The sequence below is a fragment of the Saccopteryx leptura genome, chromosome 2, assembly GCF_036850995.1.
Source record: "Saccopteryx leptura isolate mSacLep1 chromosome 2, mSacLep1_pri_phased_curated, whole genome shotgun sequence".
Lineage (NCBI taxonomy): Eukaryota > Metazoa > Chordata > Mammalia > Chiroptera > Emballonuridae > Saccopteryx > Saccopteryx leptura.
The window spans coordinates 371,644,205-371,663,696 of NC_089504.1; the positions used below are offsets into that span (position 1 = coordinate 371,644,205).

Below are 19,492 nucleotides of genomic sequence, written 5' to 3' on the forward strand. Positions count from 1 at the left end.
TATGTAGACTTGTTTCGATGGAAAAAATTTAGCGATTTCTAAAAATGAGAAGTGTTTCTGGGCATGTTATTGCATTACTACATTTCAGAATACGTATACTTTGGCAACTGCAGCTGCTGAATTCTTTAGAGTTGGGTGAAGCCAAATGTCATCAATTATAATAAAAAAATTAACATTTAAAATAAAAAGCTATTTATTAATATAGCTATTGTTTATTGAGAATTAAGTTCCAAGCACTGTGCTAAGTACTTCAGTACATAAAATAACTTAATTTTTATTAATATCCTTTGAGATATTAGAGCCCTTTGCTGTTACTACTTTCAATGAGGGGAACATTTAGGCTTTGAGGAGTGAAGTACCTGGTCGAGGTCAGGCAGCCAGCATGTGACAGAACCATTACACAATCAGGTCTGTTTGACCCAAAGCTGGAATTTTAACCACCACACTAGATTGCCTCACCGTACTGTTAGTGATGGTAGTTTATAGCAATTACTAAATCATACTTGATAGCACGATCAGTCAATTACATTTTTGAGCCTTTATGATATTCTCAAATTTCTATTTATTTATTTTTCCTCAAGGACTTGTCCAGTGAAAAAAAGAGAAGAGTTTCTTTTTAATTACAAATGTAATCAAAATATACTTCTTTTTAGTTACAAATAGGTTTCTGCGTGTGTACAGAATTGTGATTGTTCACATCTCACTTTGGAAATTTATTACCCATAATTTATTACCCTTAATAATCTAGGATAAGTTTATGTTTCTATTTTGTATCTCAGTACTGAAGTATTTATGGGATATTTAATATTGATATTTGAGACTCAACTGCTAGTGACAAACTTGAGCAACAACAGCATGATAAGGTTGGATGCAACAATAAGCAGCCATTTTGTAAATATAAATTCTTTAAAAGGTACACTCAAATTTGTATGCTTCTCAATATTATTGAGATGTCAGGTTCCTTCTTTTATTTTAATTGAATTTATTAGGGTGACACCAGGTATCTATAAATCCAACACAATCCCAATCACAACATAACAGGCTTTCTGAGATAGCAAGATGATTCTAAAACTTATATGAAGACAAAGTTTCTACAATAACTAAAAACAATCTTGCAAAAGAAAAAAGTCACAGGACTTTGGCAATCCTTTCACGCTATGAAGACTTATTCTAAAGCTACTGGCAAGAGCAGGTGGTATCAGTGAAAGGTTAGACAAACAGATTAGTGGAACAGAATAAAGAACTCACAAAAAGACACACACACATATATATATATATAGTCAACTGATTTTTGACACAGGTACAAAGTCATGTCAATGACGAAAAGATAGTTTTTTCAATAAATGTCAGTATGTGAAATATATTTTAGTAATTCAATAATGAACAGTTACATATACCTCACATCTTATAGAAAAATTAATCCAGCCTGACCAGGTGGTGGCGCAGTGGATAGAGCATTGGACTGGGACATGGAGGACCCAGGTTCAAAACTCCGAGGTCACCAGCTTGAGCACAGGTTCATCCAGCTTGAGCATGGGGTCACTGGCTTGAGCATGGGATCATGAACATGACCCCATGGTCACTAGCTTGAGCAAAGGGTCACTGGCTAGGCTGGAACCTCCAGTCAAGGCACATATGAGAGAGCAATCAATGAACAGATAAGGTGCTGCAGCCAAGAGTTGATGCTTCTCATCTCTCTCTCTTCTTGTCTGTCTGTCCCTATCTGTCCCTCTCTCTGTCTCTCTCTGTCTTTCAGTCACACACAAAAAAAATATCGAAAATAGATCATAGTTGCCTGACCAGGTGGCTGACTTGAGCCCAAGGATGCTGGCTTAAGCAAGGGGGTCACTGGCTTGTCTAGAGACCCATGGTCAAGGTATGTATAAGAAAGCAATCAATGAACAACTAAGGTGCAGCAACTATGAGTTGATGTTTCTCATCTCTATTCTTTCTTGTCTGTCTGTCCCTGTCTGCCTCCCCCCACTAAAAATTAATCAATTTATTTATTAATAAATAGATCATAGTCTTCATTGTAAAACTTAGAACTATCAAAAGTATAGAGGAAAACATAGGAGTATATCTGCACGACTTTGGGAATGGCAAAGAATCTTTAGATATGACAATAAAAGCAAGATTCATTAAAAAATATAAATTAGACTTTATTAAAATTTAAATTTTGCTCCAAGGAAAGCATTGTTAAGGAAGTCAAAAGACAAGGCAGAAATGGAAGAAAAGATCTGCAAATGTAAATTTGATGAAGGATGTGTTTCTAGAATATAAAAAGAACTCTCAAAACTCAACAATAAGAACAAAACAATAAAATACTGGACAAAATATCTGAAAAAACACTCCACCTAAGAAGATGTATGGATGTAAGCACATATATGGAAAGACGTTTAGTAGCATCATCAGCCATTAGGGAAATGCAAATTAAAACCACGTGCTGTTAAATATGAATAGCAAGTAGAGCTCTCAAACCTACTGGCAGGAATGCAGAATGGCACAGCCACTTTGGAAAATAGTTTTGGCAGTTTCTTATAAAACTAAACATTCATGTGTCATAAATCTCAGAAATCCCACTCCTAGGTAATTACTCAAGCAAATTGAAAGCTTACTGGCCCTGGCTGGTTGGCTCAGTGGAAGGGCGTTGGCCTGGCTTGTGGATGTCCTGGGTTCAATTCTTGGTCAGGGCACACAGGAGAAGTAACCTTCTGCTTCTCAACCCCCGCCCCTTCTCTTTTTGTTTCTCTCTCCCCCCTCCCTTGACATGGCTCAATTGGTTCGAGGGAGTTGACCTGGTGCTGAGGATGGTTCAGTGGAGCCTCAGCTTCAGGCATTAAAAATAGCTTGGTTGCCAAGCAATGAGCCTAGATGGGCAGAGCCTTCCCCTTTATGGGGTTTTCCAGGTGGATCCTGGTGGGGCATATGTGGGAGACTGTCTCTCTGTCTCCCCTTTTCTCACTTAAAAAAAGAAAGGACCCAAATAAATAAAATTAGGTATAAAAGAAGTACAACTGACACCAAAGAAATACAAAGCATTGTAACAAAGTATTACAACCCATTATATGCCAACAAATTGAACAATCTGGATAAAATAAATTCCTAGGAACATACAGTCTTCCAAAATTGAATCAGGAAAAATCAGAGAATCTGAATAGACAGTTTACAGCTAGTGAAATTGAAGTAATCAAAAACACTCCTAACAAACATAAGTCCTGGACCAGATAGATTCACAGGTGAATTTTACCAAACATTCTTGTTTATCTTTTCAGAGAACCAGCTCTTGGTTTCATTCATCTTTCATATTGGTTTTTTAATTTATACTCTATTTTGTTTATTTCTCTTCTGATCTTACTTATTTTCTTCTTCCTACTCACTTTGGCTTTGTTTGTTGTTTATTTAAGTGTGAGGTTAGATTGTTCATTTAACATTTTTTTTTCTTGAAGTCAGCCTGTAATGCTAAAAATTTTCCTCTTAGGACTGCTTTCACTGTGTCCTATAGATTTTGGGTTGTTGTGTTCTCATTTTCGTTTGTTTCAAAATATTTTTTTATTTGTTCATTGATCTCATTGTTAACCAATTCATTGTTTTATTTATTTATTTATGATAGAGACAGAGAGAGGGACAGATAGGAACAGACAGACAGAAAGGGAGAGAGATGAGAAGCATCAACTCTTCGTTGTGGCACCTTAGTTGCTCATTGATTACTTTCTCATATGTGCCTTGACCCGGGGGGCTACTGCAAGCTGAGTGACCTTTTGCTCAAGCCGGCGACCTACGTCTCAAGCTGGTGAGCCTTGCTCAAACCAATTGAGCCTGTGCTCAAGCCAGAGACCTCAGGGTTTTGAACCTGGGTCCTCCACGTCCCAGTCCGATGTTCTATCCACTGTGCCATCAACTGATCAAGCCCAGTTCATTGTTTTTTAACATGTTGTTTAGCCTTCGTGTGTGTGTGTGTGTATGTGTGTGTGTGTGAATGTCTTCTAGTTTTATACCATTATGGTCAGAGAATAGCTAGATATGATTTCAATCTTTTTAAATTAATTGAGACTTGTATTGTGTCTTAACATGTGGTCTATCCTAGAAAATGTTCCGTGTGCACTTGAAAGGAATGTATAGTCTGCAGCTTTAGGGTAAAATGCTCTGACAATATCAATTAAATCCAGTTGCTCTAATGTGTCATTTAAGGCTACCATCTCCTTTTTTATTTTCTGTCTGGAAGATCTATCTATTTTATGTTGATGGGGTGTTAAAATCCCCTACTATGACTGTAGTGCTGTTGACCTCTTTCTTTATTTGCTTTACATATTTAGGTGCTCCTACATTGGGTGCATAAATGATTACAATAGTTATATACTATTGTTGGATTGCTCCCTTTATCATTATATAGGGTCCTTCTTTGTCTCTTAGTATAGCCTTTGTTTTGAAGTCTGTTTTGTTAGATATATGTATTCTGCCCCAGCTTTTCTCCCCATTTCCATTTTCATGAAATATTTTTTCCATCCCTTTACTTGTGTATCTTTCATTCTGATACAAGTCTCTCATAGACAGCATATATATGAGTCTTGCTTTCTTATCCATCCAGCTACCCTATGACTTTTGATTGGAACATTTATATTAATGACATTTATAGTGATTATTGATAGGTGCATATTTATGGCCATTTTATTCTTTTAACTATGTTCCTCTGTTGTCTTTCTCTTCCTCTTTTTCTTTTCTCCCCCTTCTCTTCCTCCTCCTCCTTCTTCTTCATCCTCTATTCTTCTTAGAGCAAGCCCTTTAACCTTTCTTATAATACTGGTTGTTGTTAACAAACTCCTTTAGCTTTTTCTTGTCTGGGAAGCTATTTCTCCTTCAATTTAAACAATATCCTTGCTAGGTAAAGAAGTCTTGGATGTAAGTCCTTGCTTTTCATCACTTTGGATATTTCATGCCAGTCCCTTTTGGCCTGAAATGTTTCTGATGGGAAGTCAGCTAACAGTTTAATAGAAGCTTTCTTGTTGTTAAATAACTTCTTTTGTCTTCTGCTTTTAAGATTCTCTCTTTGTTAAAGATTCTCTTTAACCTTTGCCTTTTTTTATTTTTCATTTATTTATTTATTATTTTTGCAGTGAAGATTGAGAGAGAGAGAAACAAGAAGGGAGAAAGATGAGAAACGTCAACTCATAGTTGCATTAGTTTAGTTGTTCATTGATTGCTTCTCATATGTGCCTTGACAGGGAGGGGGCGCTTAGACTGAGCCAGTGACACCTTGCTCAAGTGATTCTGGGCTCAAGCCAGCAACCTTGGGAACATGTGATGATTCTGTGCTCAAGCTGGTGAGCCCGTGCTCAAGCTGGTGAGCCCATGCTCAAGCTGGCGACCTTGGGGTTTTGAACCTGGGACCTCAATGTCCCAGGTCAATACTCTATCCACTGAGCCACCACCAGTGAGGCTAACCTTTGCCATTCAATTATAATGTGTTTTGGTGTGTACCTGTTTGGATACATCTTGTTTGGGACTCTCTGGACTTCCTGGACTTCTGTCAGGTCTTTTTGTTGTTGTTTTCACCAGGTTAGGAAAATTTTTAGTTATTATTTCTTCAGATAAGTTCTCAATTGCTTGCTTTCTCTCTTGTCCATCCGGTACCTCTATGATATGGATGTTGTTATTCTTCATGTAGTTCCAAAATTCTCTTAAATTATCCTCATGTTTTTAAATTATTTTGTCTTTTTGCTGCTCTGGTTGGGTGGTTTTTCTACCTTGTCTTCCAAATCGCTGATTTGATCCTCTGCTTCATCTAACCTACTGTTTATTCCTTCTGGTGTTTCATGATGTCAGATATTGTATCCTTCAATTCTGATGGGTACATTTTTATGGTTTCTATGTCCTATTTTTATGCTTGCTATCTCCTTGTTGAAGTTCCCACTTTGTTCCTTGAACAGCTGTATAATCATTACTTACTTTGAACTCTATATCTGATAGACTGCTTATTGTCATTTCATTTTTCTGGCTATTTTCTTTTTCTTTCTCTGGAGATTTCTCCTAGTCTGTCATTTAGGACCTGTTTCTCTCCCTCCCCTCATTTTGCTTACCTATTTGTGATTGTTTCTATTTATCAGATAGATCTACTATGATTCCCAGTATTCATTTGATGGCCTTATGTAGTAGATATTCTGTTGGGTTCAGTGGTGCAGTTCCCTTGATCACCTGAGCTGAGTGTTCTAAGAATGTCATGTGTGTGGGTTGTGTGGGCCCTCCTATTATAATTAAGTCTTGGTTACTATTGGCCCATTGTGTGTGGGATGGAGCCTCAGGCATGCAAGCTGCTGTGCAGGTGCTGACCACAGGAAGCAGAATTGTCCTCAGTGGGATTTGGTGCCTGATGAGATCTAACTTTGGATATGTTGCTTGTGAAGCTAATTGGATCCTGCTCTGATGTTTCTGAAGCTGGCCACTATGTATGTTGGTTCAGGGCCTCTTGGGATGGAAACTGTGGCAGGCTAATGTGACTGGCCCTCAGCAATGTTTTTGGAGTCACAGTTTATGGCTGTCTTTGCTGGCCTTAGGCGTGTGTGGGAAGGACCAAGCTGCACACCAAGGCCAGCTTTTACCAGCACTGGGCTTGGGGGAAGGTCAGCAAAAGTTCCAAGGCATCCTGAGATCTTCTTCCTGCTGCCACTGCCTGCTGGCTGCCTGTTAGGCTCTGTCACTGAAAAAGCCTCTGGGAGTTGGGAGGATGATAGTAATGTTTCTTCCCTGAAGAGGAGGCGCTGGTCAGGTTCAAGGAAATTGGTGGGTGTGGCCCCCACTCCAGAGCCACAGGTCTCACTCAGTCTTGAATTTTGCCCTGACCTCAGCAGGGCAAAGCCACTAGGGGTTGGATGATTAGGGACTTGGAGCCTAGAGGGTGTATCTGCTGGCAGTCAAGAGGATGATTCTATTAAATCTTCCATGATGGTGAAGCACCAATAAGGTTCATGGGAAAATGAAGGATATAGTTCCTACTTCAAAGCCAGACAACTGAGTCATTGTCACTACCTGAGTCTATCCAGACTCCTACTCCCTGGCCAAGGCAACTGACTCCTCTTCTGCAGGGTTGGACAAGATGGAGTCCAGAGGATAAGGCAGTGCTCCCCTCCCCAATCTGATGCCACTTGGAGGGGAGTGCTCTTCCCAAGAAAGATAGCAACTGTGGTATGAGAGATTCCAGTCAGCCTTCCAGGGTAAGTAACTGCAAATAAGAATTTGTGCATTGGCCTGAGTCGAGACTCCTCTCTCTCTCTGGCAGGCAGAAACCTTGATGGCTTTCACAGCTGAAGGCTATGTGGAAGCCTCTTCCAGGCTCTGGTGCTTTGGGCTAGGGAGCTTGGCTTAGGGTTTAGACCCCACATTTCTAAGGGTGAACTCTCCCTCCCCCAGAGCAGAGATATCCCTCTGAACCTCAGCCTCAGCTCATGGGAGCAGGGCCAGTTCTTTTCACATCTCTACCCTTCCTGCCAGTCTCGATGTGGCTTCTTCTGTGAATCCTTGGTTATAAAACTCTTCTTCATTTAGTCTTGAGTTAGTTATTCAGGATGATTGTTCTTAAATTTCATTGTAACTTCGGTTTGGTCCTGGGAGGAGGTGGGTGTATCAGCCACCTATTTTGCTACCATCTTGGATCTCATTACTGCTAACTTTTGATAATCATACCATGGTTATAAAATGTGGTAACATTAGGGGAAGGTGGGTGAAGGGTATCATGAACTATCTCTGCAACTCATTCTTGTGAGATGAAAGGAAGGAAAATAGAAAGCAATACTGAATGTTTTAAACATGGAAAGAGAGAAGGGAGTTGTGAAATGAGAGATTTGGCCTTGATAGTGAACAACCTTGCCACCACCTAAAGGAGATAGAGAGTAAACCTATTTCATAGAATGTGTTGATAAAAACTCAACAAGGAAATATAAGTGTAGAAATTAAAAGACCTGGGTTCCAGCCAGGCCCTGTAGCTCACCAAGCAAAGCTTGACAAATTACCTATATAATTACTTAGATCATGTCTAAAACACATTATTTAGATAATGTATAAGAGATAATTCTAAGAGACTCAGGGTCCTCACATGTGACTCCATTTCACAAAGTAAAAGATGTTAATAACAATAATCATGTCACTTAATAGAATAACATATTTAAAAGTTACCATGAAGAAAGAAGTAATTTCTGCTTCAGATTCTGTTTCTTCATCTGGAAATTGAGCATCAATTTCTCTAAGTTGTTTCCAATCACATATAATTCTAAGTATTACATATATCATATAAATATTATGATAGAAGAACAAGATGAGGTTTTGTACATGCATCCATATCTTTCTTTGACAGAAATAATATATCAAATCTTTTATTCACATGGATGACCTTTTCAAAAGCACATGTATTAAAACTAGAATAAAATTTACCTTTAATATAAATGTGAGAGGTGGAAGAGGCAATTGTTTTTACAAAAGTATTATCTGGTTACAAAGTTTTAACAATGCTAAACCATGGAATTTATGATGTGTCCCAGTATATTAAAATGTGACCTACTTCTAATATAATCAATTTAATAGTAGTTTGTCAGAAACATATCAGTTTTATCAATTCATGTCAGCCAAATATTCATGCAATGTGTATATGTGCATGTGCATGTGCATGTGCATGTGTTTGTTCAAACAGGTAACTATGGGTTATTTTCATTTTCTGTGTAAGAAAGTGTATGGGAAGTGCATCTGGAACGTAACTGCCCTTGGCTCTAACTCACAACATCGCAGACGCTGGTGCGTGCCCACTCTCCCTGCCCCAGCAGTTATGGAGGAGCTGAAATGAGAAGACTCAAGAAATGTGTTCCCTCCATTCCTGTCCCCAGTGGGGCAGACAGGAAATGCCAGCCTCCTCACAGGAAAGCCTGTTGTGGTGAGATTTCCCGATTTACTTCATCAATGCAAGAAAGCCAGATACAGGAGGAGATAAGCACTCAAGATTGCAAGTGCTTATCATCTCCCAGGGTTCTGGGCCCCACAGCCATGACCGGCTTCTCTTCTAGAGATGCAGGCCAAAATTCTGTTTGGTTCCAAATCGAAAGGACTCCCCAACTGAAAAATAAGATCATCTATCCTTGTCAGTCTTTGCAAGAAAACTACTCCAAATGTGCCAGATTCTCACCATGAGCAGTCTATCTGCCTTGGGAATTCCTAACTGAATTACAAGAATTCCACTGTCCACCTTGGCTGCACACTGGTGTCATCTGGGGGTGTTACAGAAAAGATGGGAGTTTCCGGTTCCCAAAGCTAGCAGCTAGAGTCCTGCTGCCCTCTTCACTTCATGGTACTCAGCTATTCTTTGAAATTTTCCATGGTAACACTCTTCCCTTGGTTCTGATTTTACACTGCTGGTGCCATGTATATAAAAAAGCTTAGTAGAATCTAAAGAATAGGATCCTCAAAACAAAAACAAAAACAAAAAAACCCAAAAACAAAAAACAAGACAGCCAGCAAAGGTGGCTGGCTGAGTTCATGACATGCGGAACTAGCTCAGTTTAAAATCAAGCATGCTCTGGCAGTCACATGGGTCAACTCACCCTCTGGTCAGAATCTGGGGAACCGAGTGATGAGGGCGGAGGGAGGCACTACCCACTTGAAGGAGAATGTTATGTCTTCAAGGTCCACTCCCTTCTCTCCCTTCTACCTCTCTCTCCTACTTAATTTTTATCAAATAGAACCAAAACCATCACCCAAAGAAGCAGTGTGCGGGCTATAAGGAAAATGAAATATAATGTCCTACTCTTTCCTTTCCATCTTCACATTATCAATCATTTTGAGAGATGAGAATATCAGAGTCAAATACTCCACTCATCTATGTGTCATTCACAAGTCTGAAATTTCAAGAAGAGAAAATAGCATTTGAAATAAATCTATTCCTTGCTTTTCCTCAGCCAAAAATTGGGGAGACACCTTCTTCACAAAGTCTCATTTAAAAACATACACCAAGAAAATAAAAAACATACCTTCTCCTTTTGATCTCTTATCTGGGAAGCCAGGTTCCCTCAGAGGAATTCATCAGGCAGTGTCCCCTTGTTTATTGTGTTAAATGGGGTACATTGTTCTGTGTTCAGCTGTGAAGTGCATTGAAGTAACACATGCTCTATCTGGGATCCCACTGTCCCCTGTTTGTCATAGTTGAAGGTCACAATATAATAATAATGACACAACAGACCAGTACTTGACCTTGCAAGTGCATACATAACTTCTTTTCCCTCTAGAAGTTGGAAGCACTTGGCCAAAAGCATCTCTGTTCTCCAAAGACTGCCCTCAGGCATTTGTATTAGGGATCTCATTTACACCTTTACCCACACAACTCTCTCCCACACCTCACCTTACTCCTACCACCTCCCTTAAAACTATCCTTAAAACATCTTCATGTCAGATGTAACTGGCATTGGCCTGACTTTTGTCTGGGTTTCTTCTTTTTTCTTTTTTAAAATTGGGGTCACAAAGGAAGGAAAGAAAAGGCAAAGAACACGGTATCTGTGCTTTGGACAACACTGCCTCCCATCATCCTCAAGAACCAGAGTAAGCACTTGTTAATTTCTGTTACATTTTTCTCAATTGTGCCTGAAAGGTTTTTTTTTTTAATCATCTTTCAGTTCAAAGTTGCAACGGATGGACCAGTTGTTCCTCTCTATGCAATTATGTTTGAATACTTTAAAGGCATGGTTTCATTCACCCTCCAACTGTGATGGCAACTTTTCTGCAAGAAGCCCTGAACTTGCCACTTTCTTTCTTTCTTTCTTTCTTTCTTTATTTATTTATTTATTTATTTATTTGTATTTTTCTGAAGCTGGAAACGGGGAGAGACAGTCAGACAGACTCCCACATGCGCCCGACTGGGATCCACCCGGCACGCCCACCAGGGGGGCGATGCTCTGCCCCCTCCGGGGCATCGCTCTGTCTTGACCAGAGCCACTCTAGCGCCTGGGGCAGAGGCCAAGGAGCCATCCCCAGCACCCGGGCCATCTTTGCTCCAATGGAGCCTCGCTGCGGAAGGGGAAGAGAGAGACAGAGAGGAAGGAGAGGGGGAGGGGTGGAGAAGCAGATGGGCGCTTCTCCTGTGTGCCCTGGCCAGGAATCGAACCGGGACTTCTGCACGCCAGGCCGACGCTCTACCACTGAGCCAACTGGCCAGGGCCTTTTTATTTTTTTCTTACAGGGACAGAGAGAGAGTCAGAGAGAGGGATAGACAGGGACAGACAGACAGGAATGGAGAGAGATGAGAAACATCAATCATCAGTTTTTCGTTGCAAGACCTTAGTTGTTCATTGATTGCTTTCTCATATGTGCCTTGACCGCGGGCCTTCAGCAGACCAAGTAACTCCTTGCTCGAGCCAGAGACCTTGGGTCCAAGCTGGTGAGCTTTTGCTCAAACCAGGTGAACCCGCGCTCAAGCTGGCGACCTTGGGGTCTCGAACCTGGGTCCTCTGCATTCCAGTCTGACGCTCTATCCACTGCGCCACCGCCTGGTCAGGCAACTGCCACTTTCTTTTAATTCTACTATCTTCCTCTATCTTTTTTTTTTTTTTTAGTGTTGAATAAGCTTAGATTGATAGAACAAAGAAAACATAGTCTTCGCAAACCTTTGCCTTCTCAGAGTTAGCTAAATGTTATATTACTCAGGTTCTTTTCATGAACCATCCCCAAACTCTGGCAAAGGAATTAATGAATAGATAAATGAATAAATTATCCCATTTAACCATAAAAGCATCACCCTATCTGGAATCATACTGGAATTATTAAGGATTAATTGCACAGTTTTAAACAAGAACAGATATAGACTGTCTCCGACTAACTTAGAAAAATATAAGCATAAATGAGACTAGTAATATGCTCTTTACAGTGATAAAAATTTAAGCTAGAAAAAACCTCAGGGATTATTTAAGAAAATAAAGTTAATTAACTGACATCCATGAAGAGATAAAATAAGGAGAAAAACTTGCAAATTGAGGCAAAATGGTGGGCACGCGGTGAGCAGCTGTCAGGGAACAAAAATAGGTACACTTAGAAGCAAATTTAAAAAGCATTTTCTCTTCAAATCATCTTTTCCATACCAGCTGATGAGCATCTGGATTCAACCTGGCTGTATCAGCAGTGAAACAGGCGTTATCAAACAGAACGCTCTTGAAACATTTATTTCCAATTCAAAATGGAGCTTTATATTGTGTTTGTCATAAATGTAATTCTCTCTTTCAGATAACTATCACTGCAGAGCAGAACTAGCTCTGACAGCTGATGGCAGGACGATAGTTTGCTGCCATCCTCCTGTGTGGACATTCCATATGAACACACAAAATTTATCCCTCAGCCAGGTCCTAGGCATAACCATGAAGAAACACAGGATCAAGTGCTGGAAACCAGATTAAAAAAGAAAGATGAACACCTCGGGCAAGGACTCATGACAGAACAACTTAACAAAATGTCCCTTGCTACTAAGCACCACTACTATCCTTGTGGACAGTATCCTAAATGTCGTAAGAAACTAAATCCTCCAAAAGACAGATGATATTGAGGTTTGCAGTAAATCAGAAAGAAATGTTATCCTGTGTCCCATTTGCCATTTGAGAAAATGCAATCAGCTCTGTCACAAATATTTTATATAACAAAATAATAATAAAAATGTCTTTCATCAAAAAAATTTCTAAGGGAGTTGGAAAAATAAATACAAAGTTCATTAAAATCTTTGGTTTTAACAGCTCCTCTTTAACTTAATGCATAGTCTCATTCATTCTCCAATAACCTCACCTCTTCCTCCCTAATCCGGCAGAACTTTACCTATTTTTATTTATAGGTAGGGTAAAGGGTGAATCTGTTAGCTTGGGGGAGGCCCTTTCTCTCGCTCCTGTTTGGATTACAAATCTCTTGCTATTGTAGTCTTCAGTCTCACTCTGAATGCTCCCTATTTTGCACCTCAATGCTACCTATCCTAAAAGCCTCCTTTTAATGTGGGCACATGTGAATGTGTGCGTGCATGTGTGTGTGTGTTATGTGATGGGAATCATAGGACGAACCAAGTCACAGACCTGTTGGAATCTTAAGAGCTCAGTCTGAGGGCCCTTCTTTCTCATGGATCCTGTTTTACTCATTACTTCTATTTCCTGGACTTAATCTCCACAAGCAGATTTCCCACTCCACTTTCTTTGTAATTTCCAGGAGCTCAATCTAGGTTTGCAGCCTGTCAGGGGCTATAGGAGCACACAGATAATGAGAGATAAGGAGTGTGACATCTTGGTTGGCTACCCTTTAAAATCTGAAATTGCTCGTTGGAAGAGCAGGAAGCAACTTCCTTCCTTTCCCATCATTAACAGCAAAAGGAATAAGAAACCCAGAGAGGCTGAAACTCAAGGTGGCTTTGGACTTTATTTGCAGTGGAGAGAACACTAAAGACAGGAAACACTGCTTTCCTCACAAGGCCACACATGGCCTAAAACACTGTGAATAAACGACAGATATTCATCTTCACATCATGTCCTAGAAGAGTTGAGTAGAGTGAGTCAGCATTGTCAATCCCCTTTTACTTGCTTGTAAATACCAAATCATCGCAAAAGACTACTTCTGAGATGTATTCATTTGTTGAGATTCCCATAATAAAATATAAAATACTGAATGGCTTAAGCAACAGATTTTTTTTTTCTCACAGTCCTGGAGACTAGAAGTCCAAGATCAAAGTTTCAGCAAGGTTAGTTTCTCTTGAGGCCTCTCTCCTCAGCTTACAGTTGGCCACCGCCACCTTCTCACTGTGTCCTTTCATGGTTTTTCTTCGGTGCTCCCACAGGTCTATGTCCTAATCTCCTTTTTGTATAAGGACACCAGTCACATTGCATTAGGTTCCCACGAGTTTATCTTACTTCTTTGAAGACCCTATCTCAAATACTGTACTGCCACATTGTAAAGTACTAGGGTAAGGGCTTTCAGATGTGAACTTTAGGGGGACACAATTCAGCGCCTAATCAGACCCCAGGAGCAGAGCCAAGCCTGGAACCCAAAGGTTCTAATCCTAGAATATTAATTTGCTGTTGATTCACATTCTTTCCCAGGTTAACTAATCTCACAGGATTATGGTATGCTTTAACTGGAAGGTATCGCGTGGTGACGAACTGTAGCCCTCTCGTTTGTGAAATAAGGAAGCTGAGTCCTAATCGTCCTGCTTAGAATCAAGGAACCACTGGATAACCCAGAGTGGCACCACCCAGATATCTTCCTCCTGCTTCTCTACCAGGATCCTTTCTTCAGTTCAATCTCCTGTTCTAAATGTCACAGACGGGTCACTTGCTAAGTGGGTAGGTGATGGTGAAGATGGTGAGGGAGCAATAACTATGGAGCAAGAAAGCCCTTGCCCAGTCTCCCTTTGGAGCCAGTTGCAGGGATAAGCTGGCTTTAATGAGTCTTTCTGCCCCTTTTCCCCATCCTCCTCTTTTATACTGCTCCTTTCAGCAGCTGTTACCAATTTTAGCAATTTTCTTCTGGCAAATTGAAGGCTTCAGGTGACAAAGAGAGTTGGTTGTATCCTCCTGGAGAATGAGGTAGCCTAGGTCCTACTTCTGCCCACCCCTGCCTCCAGACTGGGTGGCTTGGCCCATAGGCACTTCCTCGGTGGGCATTCACAACTCTCCCTGCCTCCCACCCATGCACAAACAAGGCAGACTTCCAGCTCTATGCCCAGCTCTGAAACCCTATCTGAAAGGGACTCCACGTTATTCCTCACTTCATTCTCAGCTCATTTGTTTTCCCAGGACCACCTAGATTTTATTATTTGCATGACCCTTGGAGTGAGAACCTTTCTGGTGCTTGAAATTACAGGAAGAGCAGACACTAGGACACATACATGCATGTGTGTGTGTGTGCGCGCACACACACACACACACACACACACAGTTTGGCACAGAACTCAGAGACTAGACACCTCTATCAGCTGACCACATCCAGGGTACTTGGGCAAGGGGGATGATCTCAAGCTCCCTAGTCAATCCATTTAGGTGAAAATGAAGCCAACATATGAGCACTGATGTCACGTATACCTAAAAAGCAGAAAATAAATAAATATCAGACAAGTAAAATTTTCCTGTCAGTTGTCCCTTAATATTGTTTTGTTTATCTTGTATTGCCTTCTTCAGTTATTTAAAAAAAAAAAAAAAGAGGGCTGTGGCTAAATAATTGTTCCACTTCTCTGCCTGTCAGTTTTAGTGTGGACACTGGTATTCAGCCCTGAACAAAACAAACTCAATTTCTGCCTTTGTGGAGATTACAGTCTAATGAAGGGAGAAAAAGCATAGATATGTCTACAAGTAAGGATGCAATAGCAACTGTGAAGACATAAAGAAGGGAGAATTTAAAATCTAGGGGAAGTGATGTCTTAGAAATCTCCTTCAAATTTTAGAAGGGAAGAAGGAAGGATGGGAGGAAGGAAAGAAGAGGTGGAGAGGAGAGGAAGGGAAGCATGAAGGGGAAGAATATAAAGGAAGGACCAAAAATACAAAATTTAACCTGGATGACAAATTATTACTTATACTATCATTTAGTTCTTACCTCCCCTAGTATACTTGAAACCCTCATTTTCAAATCTCCAATTTTCATAAAAAGAACCTGTTTATAAAATGCACGACATCCTCGGAGGATGTTTTATGGGATGTAGAAGCACCTTCTGTTTTATTTGTGGTTCTTTGGAATTGTGTGTTTGTTCCCTTAGGAAGCAAGATGATCTCTCCAGGAATAAAAATACAGGGGCCACGGCTTTTGTACTTCAGCCCCTTCCCCTGCCCAAGCCTGGCTTGTTTTCCTAAGCAATGGTCAGGAATGTGTGGGGCGGGGGCAGCCTCGCCGTCAGCGCCAAGCCAAGGCAGCCCCAGTCACGGTCCCAGGCTGGCCTTTCACCTCATAGCCCTCCCGGCTGCTCTTATTAAGGAGCAAAATGTTTCAATATGTTGAGCTTCGGGGGAGGGACAGAGAGAAAAATTGGGATATTGTTGCGAAGGAAATAATGAATAACCCCGCCGCCAGTCCTCATACCCCCCACGTGGGGGGATCTGGGTGAGGAGTGTGCTTTCTCTAGAACTGGAATCCTAGCAATTGCCTTTTGGTCAGAAAGCTCCAGAGACAGTTGGGGGAGGGTGGCGTCAAGAAGAGGGAGCAGGTACTAAACAAATTTTCTCAGTGTCCAGAACCAAAGCAGTTGGCGATCTAGGTACCCAAAAAAGAAAGAGGAGGGGATAGCTTGAGAAATGGACCAGTTCTCAGAGGTGCACAAAGCCAGCAGTTTTGTTCTTACAAATTGACACGCCTCCATCTCTATTCTGACCTGTCCTCTGATTCCCTCTCCCCCACCTCCAAGTTCATCTGTTTGTTCTGGGCAGGGGCCTGGCGAGCAGTTCCCAGTTACAGGAAACTCAGAAGAGGCATGTGCAAGAGTGTGAAAACCAGCAAGACCTGGTCTGCTTTGTGAGGAATGGCCCCAGGACTGGGCAACTGAAAGAGTGAATGGGAACTTGGACTCAGACACCTGAGCTGATTCAAGACCAGGTCTACAAGTGGGAGTGAAGAAATAAGCAATATCTCACATTTCAAAACCCCCACAAATCTGAGGACCCAGAACTGACTTGTTAGCAAGAGTGTTTTTAAATGTGTGTTTATAAATTAAACCCCCTAACAGGCTGTTTCTCTGACATTTGCAATCCACTTTGCTCTTCGAGATGCTGCCTAGAGGAAGGTGGGTCAGAGGAGGTAAACTCCTGGGAGGAATAGATACAGGGAAGGAGTGACATTTAAGTAGGAAACACTTAAAGGCCTGAAAAATAAAATATTTCCCTCATGTTGTTTAGGTATGAGGAATCATTTGCATAGCAATAATTTGAAACTAAATAATCACCTTAAAGAAGGCCTGGGTTCCTATGGCTCCCCTGTGCTTAACAGAGCAGTCTTTACCTTTATGATATTTACGATGTGTGCATATGGTTTCCACTGTGCCTGGACACTTCCTAGTAACACAGGAGGCTTCTGGAAAAGCAGCTGAGGGCGGATAGGTGGCTGTCTATAAAACAATTCATCAGACAGCAGTTGAAATATTGATAAGAAAACGGAAATCAAATTAAAGGACGGGAAGAGAAAAAGGAAGAGGGGGTGGAATGGAGGGAGCTGGAGGGAGGCAGCGGAGAGGAAAGCTGCAGGACGCACAAATTTAAGTGGTTCCTGCCCCCCCCCCCCAGGATGGGCAGGGGCTGCGGCCGCCCTCCTGGATGCGCAGTAAAGAAAAGTCAGACTTTGACTCCAGGCAGCCAGCAGGTTTAATTCCGCACTGCCAAGAATCCCAGCTCGGGACACAGAGAATTCGCACCAAGAGCCCAAACATCCTGGCGTTGCCGAAGTTCCTCTCCTGCTGGCTCGGCAGGAGAGGGTGTCTAAGGTGAGTGCGTCTGTGCGGGCTCTCTGGGGGCGACGCAAGGTCTCGGCGCCCCTCTCGGCCCGGACGCCTGCTCCAGAGGAAGCCAGGAAATGCGAAGTTTTCTGGGGCTCTTTCAGTCTCTCCGGGGCTTTCTTTTTCTACACCCCCCCCACCCCCACCTCCCTCTCTCTTTTGCAAACTTCACTCCAACTTTCAAAGAAAGTGGGAGGACGCTGGAGCAGGGGCGCCAGGAAAGGAAGCAGTGAATGGGGATCTAGGAGCCCCGGAGAAACGTACCTGGTCCCTGTACTCGTGTGTGTGTTGTGGCTTCAGGAGCCAAAAAGCTGGAATTTGTTAGTGGGGAGAAAAGCGCTTTATCAGAAACACATTGGCTGCCGGAGAAGCTGCACGCTGCCACGTTAAAGATGGTTTAAGAGAAGGAAGGAAGAGGACCGACCGGTGGCCAGACGCGGCGAGGCAGCGACAGGGGCGCTGCGGCACCTGGCACTCGAGAGTAGCGTGCGCCCTCCGGCCCCCAAATTCAGACCTCGGACACCGGCTCCCCCGCTATTATTATTAATGAGGCCGCGTCCTTCACGGTGCTTGCTTCGGTACGCAAACTGGTTTCCTTTGAGAAGCGGGACTCCCTGGGACAGGGGCCTCGGAGACCTCCGGAACCCGGAGCCAGTCTTCCTCCTAAGCGGCCCCTAGCAGAGAGCAGGCGGCAGCGGCAATGGCGTGTCCTGGGGGGGGGGGGGGGTAGGGGCGTTGGGCAGAAAGCCGGTGCCCGGGACCCCAAGCTTTCACCGCTGTAACTGTCCGCTTCCCGGGGCGTTGGCTCTCACTGGTGGGCACACCTACCGCGATCCTGGTCGAGTTCTCGCCTCTGACCAGGGTAGACCCTGGCGACCCCAGATGTGAACCCACCCAGGCCTCGAGGGAGGCGGGTGTCTCGGATTTAGGACCGAAGCCGTTTGCAGAACAGTAGGGAGTAGACCCAAAAGTGTGAGCTAGCTCTCAGTCTTCACCAGCCTTTGGCCTGAAGCCCAGGGCACGGGCTCAGAGGGCCCAGGGACCGGACCGCTCGGACCCTCCCTGGCTGGTCAGGCGGTTCGGAAGCCCCCAGCTCCAGCGTCCTCTCCCTTTTCATTCCCGCTCCATCACCTCCACCACCCGCCCCTCCTCACCGGTGCTCCACTCGCTGGTGACCCAAGTTTCTTCTACCCAGGTTGGTTCTGGGGACTTCCTGACCCTTCCTCACCAACCCAGAATGTTTCAGACAGTCCCCGACACGTCGTCTTACGTCAAGGTAAGACATGACAGCGTCTTTAAACAGGTAATGACTCCCCGCCGCCCACCCCCATTCCGCGGGCTTCCCGTCTGTCCCGGTTCCGAGGGAGAGGATGGTGGGAGGAAGGGGAGGTCGGCCTGCGCTCTCCGGGGCAGGTCTGGAGAGAGGCGCGCTCGGACTAGTGTGGGCGGCGGGCCCTCGGGACTCCTGGCTGAGGAGTGCCGCCTCCTCCGGAGCTGACCGGGGAGAAGGCTCCTCAGGGAAGACGACGTGGCGGCCTCCGGACCCGCCAGCCGACGCCTGGTCCCCTGAGCGTGCGCTCCCGCCCCGGCGCGCTGCGGGCTTTCCGAGTGCAGGGTCTGTGTGCGGGTGCGATGTGCGGGTGTGATGTGCGGGTGCGATGTGCGGGTGCGATGTGCGGGTGCGATGTGCGGGTGTGATGTGCGCGTGTGCGCGGGTGTGATGTGCGGGTGCGATGTGCGGGTGTGATGTGCGGGTGCGATGTGCGGGTGCGATGTGCGCGTGTGCGCGGGTGTGATGTGCGGGTGTGATGTGCGCGTGTGATGTGCGCGTGTGCGCGGGGGCGTGGATGCCACGCGCCTCTGTTCCCGGTTCGACACCCGTACCTCGTCCGAAAACCCATCTCCCCGGCCCACCCCACCCGCTCAAAGGTTCAGATTGCTCTTTGACAGCACATCGAAGCGATTTTTTTTTTCTTTTCTTTTCCACAACAGTTCCCAAGAATGTAAACAAACCCAGGCTAGACATCTGGGTTACACGTT

The 19,492-nt window shown here is 43.5% G+C and overlaps 1 pseudogene; it reads left to right on the forward strand.

The window, feature by feature from the left end:
- The window catches only part of LOC136392429 (large ribosomal subunit protein mL42 pseudogene), a 47,505-nt pseudogene extending 34,955 nt beyond the window's left edge, over positions 1 to 12,550 (forward strand).
- The last annotated feature ends 6,942 nt before the right edge of the window (positions 12,551 to 19,492 follow it).